This window comes from Eschrichtius robustus, chromosome 3, assembly GCF_028021215.1.
Source record: "Eschrichtius robustus isolate mEscRob2 chromosome 3, mEscRob2.pri, whole genome shotgun sequence".
NCBI classification, from domain to species: Eukaryota; Metazoa; Chordata; class Mammalia; order Artiodactyla; family Eschrichtiidae; genus Eschrichtius; species Eschrichtius robustus.
Genome location: NC_090826.1, coordinates 140,835,027 through 140,844,758, shown reverse-complemented (window position 1 = coordinate 140,844,758; position 9,732 = coordinate 140,835,027).

Sequence of the window (9,732 nt, the reverse complement as noted above, 5' to 3'; positions counted from 1 at the left end):
TTTGTGGCTGAGTAGTATTCTATTGTATATATATATACCATATCTTCTTTATCTGTTCATCTGTTGATGGACACTTAGGTTGCTTCCATACTTTGGCAGTTGTAAATAATGCTGCTATGAATATTGGGGTGCAAGTATCTTTTTGAATTAGTGTTTATTTCTTTCAGATATATACCCAGGAGTGGGATTGCTGGATCATATGATAATTATATTTTTAGTTTTTTGAGAAACCTCCATACTGTTTTCCACAGTGGCTGCACCAATTTACATTCCCACCAACAATGTAGGAGGGCTCCACAAGGAATATACTTTTATTTTCATATAAGGAATGAAGATCTTGAGTCTTATTGGTTGAATTATGTCCACCCAAAAATGTTACATTGAAGTCTTAACCCTCAGTACCTCAGAATGTGGTCTTATTCCTGGAAATAGGGTCATCGCAGCTATAATTACTCAATGGTCATTGCAGCTATAATTATTTAAGATGAGGTTATACTGGAGTAGGGTGGGTTCCTAATCCAATATGACTCTGGTCCTTGAAAGAAGACAGCCATGTGAAGACACAGAAACACAGGGAGAATGCCTTACGAAGACAGAGGATTGGAGTGATGTATCTATAAGCCAAGAAACACCTGGGGCTACCAGAAGTTAGAAGAAGGCATGGAACAGATCCTCCCCTAGTCTTTGAGAGAGCATCACCCTGCTGACACCTTGATTTTGGAGTTATAGCCTCCAGAATTATGGAACAATAAATTTATACTGTTTTAAGCCACCTAGTTTTTGTTACTTTGTTATGGCAGGCCTAGGAAACTAAGACGCTGAGACTCAAGGAATTTGTCACTTGTCCAAGATCACCCAGCTAGTGTGAGACAAAGTCAATAGTCAAACCCATGGCTGTCTGACTCCCAAATCCATGCTCTTCTGATTACACTGAGCTGAATCCGTCTTTATTCTACTTTACTGTGATAAAATGATGTAAAATCAAATACTGACTCATACTAGAAAAGTGAGTCCCTCTCTTCTATTCTCACTCTACAATATTCCCTACGAGCAGTACTGCTTCCTTCCTTTCTTCCTTCCTTCCTTTCTTTCTTTCTTTATTTTTGGCTGCGTTGGGTCTTCATTGCTGCGCAAGGGCTTTCTCTAGTTGCAGTGAACAGGGGCTACTCTTTGTTGCGGTGCGGGGGCTTCTCATTGCGGTGGCTTCTCTTGTTGCAGAGCACGGGCTCTAAGTGCACAGGCTTCAGTAGTTGTGGCTCTTGGGCTCTAGAGTGCAGGCTCAGTAGTTGTGACGTACAGGCTTAGTTGCTCCGCGACATGTGGTATCTTCCTGGACCAGGGCTCGAACCCATGGCCCCTCCATTGGCAGGCAGATTCTTAACCACTGTGCCACCAGGGAAGCCCCCTTTCTTTCCTTCTTTCTTTCTTTCTTTCCTTCTTTCTTTCTTTCTTTCTTTCTTTCTTTCTTTCTTTCTTTCTTTCCTTCCTTCCTTCCTTCCTTCCTTCCTTTTTTCCTTCTTTCAAGACTTCTCTACCAATATTACCTTTAAAAGTAATGTTTCTTATACTATCCTTTATAGTCACAAGCTATAAAGCTATACAAGTTTTGTCTTTCACCCTATTCTGGCCTCATGCTATCCATTTTTTACTGTTTTCTTTTTTAAGTAAACCATCTTAATCTATCTATACATGGCATATTTCTTTTAAAAACTTCTCCAGCACACATATTAAGGAAGATCTCTTAAATATAGTCAATAAATATATCCAAGTGATATTTCCTGGAAATGAGGGAGTGGAAAGTGAGAAAAAAATTGTACATGCTTTGCACCTTTCAAAATATACTATCTCCGATTCTCATTCCAATCCTATGAGGCAAGAATTATTCCCCCTATTTTTTGTAGAAGAAACTCAAGTTCAGAGAAAGTTAAGAAACTTATTTAAGGTCAAAGCTAGTATATGGTAGAGCCAATATTTCCCCCAGGTCTGTCGGGCTCCAAAGACCATGCTTTACCTTCATCACATTCTCCCCTCTTTCCCTCACTCTCTTTGTGGCATTATTTCCAAACTAACATTACCTTTCCCCATTTCCTTCCCAAGGAGATACTTTGAGTTGTCATTTTCCATATTCATATATATACCACTAAATCCTTGCCTCTCACTTTCAAAATTGGCCAGAAGTAATATTGTGAAGTATGTAGAAATCCTCTCAAGCATCCTTTAATCTTTTGATCATTTGGCAAACTTTAACAAGGCCTTGTGCAATATTTTGGAGACTGACAATCACATACAGCCTTTTCTCTTTTCCTACATTCTTAGAGATTGTGGTGTCCCTTCTCCTATATAAAACCTAGTTCTCCATCTGAGCCCTTGATCACATCCCTTTTAGTCTCTTCAGGGATCTTCCTCTGTCTCAGATCTGTATCTTTCATCATTCCCTCCTCTCCTGCTGCATCCTCTCTGCTCACTAATATTCTCTCTCAAAAACGTCCTTCCTTTATCCTCCTATCTACCCCTCAAGTCACTACCCAATGGCCATCTTCCCACCTCTTTATTCCCAGCCTTGGAGAGGAAGATGTAATTCATATTTGTCAACTCCATTTCTTGTTCAACCAAACCACTGAAGTCAGACGTTGCCCCCACCTTCCACTGAAACTGGTCTTAGATTACAAAAGCTACTTCAATATCAAAACCAATGCATGCTCTGAGGTCATCATCCAACTCCATTTCTCTGCTGCATTTGACAGTTTTTTTCATACCATTCTGCTTAAAACTCTCCCCTCCTTTGGTTTCTGGAAGATTGCATTCATCACGCTCCTTTTTTCCCCCTTCTTCTGCCTTCTAATGTGACCCACTGCTTGTCTCTCATTTCATGCTGTCCTGAGAATTCTTCCACTCTGATAACTTCAACCAATGCTTTTATGCAGAACTATGCACCAGAACTATATAGTTGAGCCTGTTCTCATATGACCTCCTCTTCAGTATTTTCAAAGGACTTACTTTTCTCTTAAGATGAGTTTTGAAGAAAAAGTAGAAATTTTCTGTCAGACTCACAAAGTAGAGAGAGAGTATTCCAGGGAGGCAGCTGCAAAATGATTTGCAGAAAGAAAGAGGGGAAAGATTAATACAGATTGAGAGGGCTGTCATCAGTTCAGTCATGCTGCAGTGTGCAGTGAACTGCTGGGGGTACGGGTGGGAGGAGAGAGGAGAGGTGAGGCCAGGCAGACAGGCAGAGGTCAAACAATATGAAGGATCTTATATGCCATGCAGATGGTTTCAGATTTTGCCCTGTGTATGGTGAACCATTGTGGAATTCTGAGCAGAGGAGTTCCGTGATTGGCTCTGAATTCTAGAAAGCTCATTATGTTAGGAGGGTGGAGAAAGGATGAGACTAGAGGCAGGAGACCAAAGAAGTTGTGCTAATAATCCAGGTGAGAGATGATAATGGAGTGAACTAGGGAAAAGAAATGGTTTGGAGAGTAGGGACAATGGGCCTTTCTAAAGTGGAATCAAGAGAATTTGGTGATTAATCAAATAAAAAGGTACATAGGAGGTAGACTGTAGGATAATGGGCTTTAGATGAAAAGCCCATTTAGATGAAAAGATATTCAGCACAATGGACTATAAGAAGTAAAGTAGATTTATCAGACAACGAAACAGATTTACTGAGCATTTTCTACATGCTAGGCACTGTGCTAAGCCCTAGAATGATTTCCATTTTGGATGTGTTTGAGATGCCTTGAAACATTCAGGTTCAAAATGTCTAGCAAACAGGTAGAGAAAGGCAGTTAAAACTCAGGAGATATGTCTCCATTGTGTTGCTATTATTAACAACATTGTGACATTTTTGTCCAGATGCCTAATTAGCTAGACAGTGTGGAAGATATTAGCGAAATGAGAATTAGTTGAAATCTATAATAATCCCATGCCATGTTATTGATATTACTTTTTATTTATTTATTTATTTAAAAAATTAACTTATTTTTTAAATTATTTTTTGGCTGTGTTGGGTCTTCATTTCTGTGCGAGGGCTTTCTCTAGTTGCAGCAAGCGGGGGCCACTCTTCATCGCAGTGCACGGGTCTCTCACTATTGGCGGCCTCTCTTGTTGCGGAGCACAGGCTCCAGATGCGCAGGCTCAGTAGTTGTGGCTCACGGGCCTAATTGCTCCGCGGCATGTGGGATCTTCCCAGACCAGGGCTCGAACCTGTGTCCCCTGCATTGGCAGGCAGATTCTCAACCACTGCGCCACCAGGGAAGCCCCAGATATTACTTTTTAAAATAATATCCTACCAATTTGCTTTCTTGTATGATTAACAATTTTCCAAGAAAGAAAACTTGCAACTGCATAATTGAATGGTATAGGACTGATTTCTGCAAAACTGTTATAGAATCAAAGGTTAAAAAATCCTCTTCGTAAGCATTTTATCACCCTCAAAGAAATTGCTACCTTCACCATACTTTAGTGTTGTCCTTTGACTTTACAAGAACATTTTATATATGATGCCTACTTTTATATTGATGACAGCCTTATGAATAAGTACAATCCTTTTTGGGAAATGGTCAAAATTTAGAAAGAGCTTAAACGTATGCATACCTTTTGACCCAGTAATTCAACATGTAGAAAATTCAACTATTCTAAGGAAATAGTCCAAGCAGTAGAAAAAGCTATATGCATGATGATGTTTATCACAGCTTTATTTATAATTTTTAAAGAAAAGGAAGCAACCTTGGTGTCCATGGGAGTAAAGTAGAGTTCATTTATATGTGACCATTAAAATTATGGTTAGAAAAATGATAGACATGCAAAATGCATATAATAGAATGGGAAGAGAAAAAAAATGCAGGAGAAAAATTTTAAGTAAACTGTAGTTACAATTACGTAAAAAATACCCAGGAAAAATAATGGGAGTAAATTTGCCAAAATACCAACAATAGTTATATTTGAATGGGGAAATTAGGGGTTATTATTTTTATTTTCCAATTTATCTGTGTAGCAGAGATCATTTTGGCTTTCCTAGTAATCACTTGCCCTTTTTCTGGTAAATGTGCCCTGACTCTTCTTAGGGAATTGATGGTTCCTTCTCTGAGTTCGCATGGTTTCAGTGAGGTTGACACCACCCCTGCCAGGAATATAGCCCAAGTCAAGATCATTGGAGGCAAATAGATTCAATTCTAGAATTTTTTTTTTTTTTAACTTTTGGAAAAGATGCAGGTTCTTTTCGCTGTGAATTGCTAAGAGGATAGGATGTAATTCTGGAGTTTTAGGCAACTATTTTGTCACCAGGAAGTAGAAGAGATCCAGGGAAGTGGGTTCAAATTACCCAGCCATCTACATGGCACTGAGAATTGGAAGAAACAATCACTGAGAAATATGTTTCAACCAATGACCTTGAACACAACTAGATTAACAATACCTTTTCTCTTGGGCAAGGTTAAAGAGTTAAAAAAAAAAAAGTGGTAAAAAAAAACAGGAGTGTAGAGAATCAGATAGAAGTTGCCTTTTCTATAGTCACATATAGTTGTTAAGCACTTGAAATGTGGCTACGACAACTAAGAAACTGAATTTTTAAATTTATTTAATTGTAATTAATTTAAAATTTAAAGCTACAACAGTGTAAAATATTCCTCCATTAAACACAGCTTTATTGTTTTGGTAAGATCATAGTTTACTTTAAACACTGTATTGTCTCAGATATTATTATTGTATTATAGTGTGGATGTCAGGCATGTGTGTCATTTTAGTACTATACATAAACACATCATGGATCTAGTTGGTGTCAATCCATTGATTCAATTTGAATTTTTTTTCTATGAACCAGTGTAACATTTTTTTTTTTATAAATATATTTATTTTATTTATTTATTTTTGGCTGTGTTGGGTCTTTGTTGCTGCGTGAGGGCTTTCTCTAGTTGCGGTGAATGGGGTCTACTCTTCATTGTGGTGTGCGAGCTTCTCTTGCTTCAGAGCACGGGCTCTAGGTGCATGGGCTTCAGTAGTTGTGGGTCGCGGGCTCTAGAGCGCAGGCTCAGTAGTTGTGGCACACGGGCTTAGTTGCTCCACAGCATGTGGGATCTTCCCCAACCAGGGCTCGAACCCATGTCCCCTGCATTGGCAGGTGGATTCTTAACCACTGTGCCACCAGGGAAGCCCCCAGTGCAACATTATAATGCATTTATTTGAATATTTTATGCAGATAGCATGAGTTACAGTAGTATCGATATAAATTATAATTGGTAACTAATTGAAATACATATTATTTTCACTATAATGCAATTAAATGATTTTTCCAGGTTGAAAAATAAGTATGGACAGATTTTTAAATTAAAAATGAAGGCAGAGGAACTTCCCTGGTGGTCCAGTGGTTAAGAATCTGCCTTCCAATGCAAGGGATGTGGGTTCGATCCCTCGTCGGGGAACAAAGATCCTACATGCCACGGGGCAACACAAATTTTACAATGAATTGCAATTTGATGAGCAAAATTTTAAAATATATATATTATATAAAAAATATTTTAAGATAATAAAATGGACATTTACAGCAAGCACATAATAAAATTGATCAATAGTCAAAAGAGAGTCAATGCAATTAATTGCCTGAAATCAAATTTAAATAACCAACAAAAGATGGTTTTAATGATTTTTAACAGGATCTGAGCTTGTAACATTGGTCAGCTATAAAACAACTTGACTTCCTGCACACACACACCCACACACACACACACATACACACATACACACACATACATAACACACTTCTAGATGGAGAGACAGTAGGTGTAAGAAGTTATTATTTGTTATAGAAATTTTGTCAGAAATTTATGAAGAAAAGAATAAAAATGTATTTTTATTACCATTAACCACTGTGCCACCAGGGAAGCCCTCAATATTTTTAAATATTAATTACATGTTGAGATGATATTACTTGAAATATATTGGCTAAATAAAATGGTATTAAAATTAATTTACACCTGTTTCTTTTACTTTTTTAATGTGACTACTAGAAAATCTAAATTTACATATGTGGATTGCATTAAATTTCTGTTGGGCAGTGCTGGGCTGGAATGTCAGGTGTATGGCTGCCTGTTTCTCCCATGGACTGCCAGCTCTTTGAGGATGGATACTACAGCTTGCTGATCATTTGCTTTCTGTGCATTACCTGCATGAAAAGGTATTACATGAAATAATACTTTTCATGTAGTAGATAATCAATAAACGTTTGCTAAATTTAATTTCTTTTGGAACAAGACACTACTTTCTGTTATGAGAAACTACTCTCATCTTGTGGATTTTTAGAACATTACTAGCAATGACTGTTAAATTTAGATTTTATTTTTTCAACCAGAGGAATCTAATATATTTCACATTTTTCTGTCTTCCCTTAGGTGCCAGTTCTTTGAAGCATCTTTATTTGCTTCTGAGTTCACCCCAGTGCCAATTACTTGAGGATACCAGATAATTTTGCTCTTTCTGTACTGATTACTTCTGTCAGCACCAAGATAGAAATACAAAGCTAAAACATCGAGAAAAAACCCTGAGGGAAAAGAGAGGAGAGAAGGTGGGAAGAGAAGAGAGATCTTAAAAACAGAAATGGGTAAAAATCTAGTTCATGAAGCAGGAAATGGGATGGAGACTCTGGTCATGAATCCCAAGTAAGTACCTTGAGGAGAGGGACCTCTACAGAACAAGGCGAGTACAAAGACCCAAGGGTCAGTCATTGTTCGAATCAACGAACAAGAAATTGGGGTTTGGAGGCTAAGATGTGGAATGATCAGTTCAAATCAATATTCCAAGGCAGCAGTTACATATACTTCTGAAGACCTGGGTCCAGAAGGCACCCAGGAAAATGTTTTCGTTTATCTTGAGTGAGTTTGACATATGACCACCTTTATGATCTGTTTAAGTTCTTTTGATTCTGCTTGATGGAAACGGATGCACCAGAGCTGCAACGCTTCTTTCTTGGTCTCCCGTCAGGTACTCAATGAAGCACAGGGAACAGAAGAGAGTTCCCAGTAATACGCTCCTTCCCCTAACTGGTCCTGCTTTGTAGACAGAAAGTGAAGAACCAAGATGGGTTTCTGTGGCTCTTCCAAGATTTGAGGAATGTGTGAAGCATGCTCGGCTGCAGTGTGGGGCAGTGAATGCCAACACTTAGAAGGCTATATTAATCAAACAAAATTATTTTGCTAATATGTATTCACAATGTATAGTCACAATCACCTATTTTTAAAAAACTTATTTCTTTTTGGGGGGGCAATAAAGATTCTATGTATTGGGTGAAATACTACATTAAGTTTAGAGCTTTATAATACTAGGATTTTCTTTGTTTTATTTAATGTTTTGAGGAATTCTGATGCTAACAGGGTTAGATCTGGGAAAGGGACTGAGTCAAATGCCCTTGGAGAGATCATTGTATGCAAAGAGGCTCCTGAATGCCTGTGGAATATGTCCTTGGCTGGATCAAACCTCAAATCAACATCTTACCCATTGCTCTGTCTTAGCATGATGGCAGCCTTCCTTCAGAAGGCTAAAGGAAGAGCAGTGAGAAAGACACAGGTCAGGTATCTTATGTGGACCTTATCCATGTTATCTTATTGAATAACAACAGCCTATAAAGTGGGCATTGCCATCTTCATTTTACAGATGGTGAAGCTGAGGCTCAGAAAGCAAGAGTTACAGCTAATAAAGTGTAGACCTGGGAGTCTGACCTAGTGTCTTTCCAGGGTGCATTCTCCATACTGTTCTATCTCAATGTGAGGCCTAAGGAGGAAGGTACTGGAGGGGTGACCTTCCTGGGCTGACATTTTAGCTTATTCCATATTAGCCTCCACTGCATTTCTCAAGGATCCCCTCTGAAATTATTTAGTCAGTGAGCCTCCACTGAAAAACAAATGACTGACATATAGGAACTGTTCATGTAGGAACATATAGAAAAATATTCTCACTGATAATAAAAAAACAAGCACATTGAAACAGTGATGAGATTTTAAATACTCTTCCCTGGACGTTCAAGTCATCTGCGCCCACACCCTAAGTATGCACGTGCTTGTTTATAAGGGTGAGCTACCGATTCCAGCCTGAATTCAAGGAAATTGCCTGGGAATTCCCAGCCTTGTTTTTTCTGACCTTCTGGTACTCTAATCCTGCTCCAACTCCCAGCTTAGTGACCTGACCTTATCTCTGGAGGCCTGTCTGTGCATATCCTACCTGATAATTGAGTCCTGGCTTGATTCTTTGAATTTCCTCTAGTTCATTCCTTTGGCTCCCAAGGAACTGCCCACCCCAGGCTCAGTCCTGAGGAATCTAATCTGGCCGCAGCCATTCAGTTGACTGTGTTGGCCGTCAGGAGCTGGGGTGAGAATGCTGACGTTTTGTCTAAATGTTGTGAGGGACTCTCCATGCTCCTCTGGCAAAAATTAATTTACCCATTGGCATGCTCCACTTTCAGTTTATGGGAAATGGGATATATGGGAAAACAGTATTCCAGAATCAACTGCCCACACCGTTGGCTCAATTACCAGAAGTGATGAAGGAGTGTTATCACTGCCTACAAGCCTTATGGAATTTTACTCAGCCTGTCACTTTCTCTCGGGTGTTCCAAGTAAGTATGCGGCTTCTCAGGAAGTGTTTTGGTCTGAACAATGCAAGACTTGCTACAAAGACCAAAAAAAAACAAAACAAAACACAATTATACATATATATGGCAGAGCTATAGACTTCATGACAAGAGCCTTT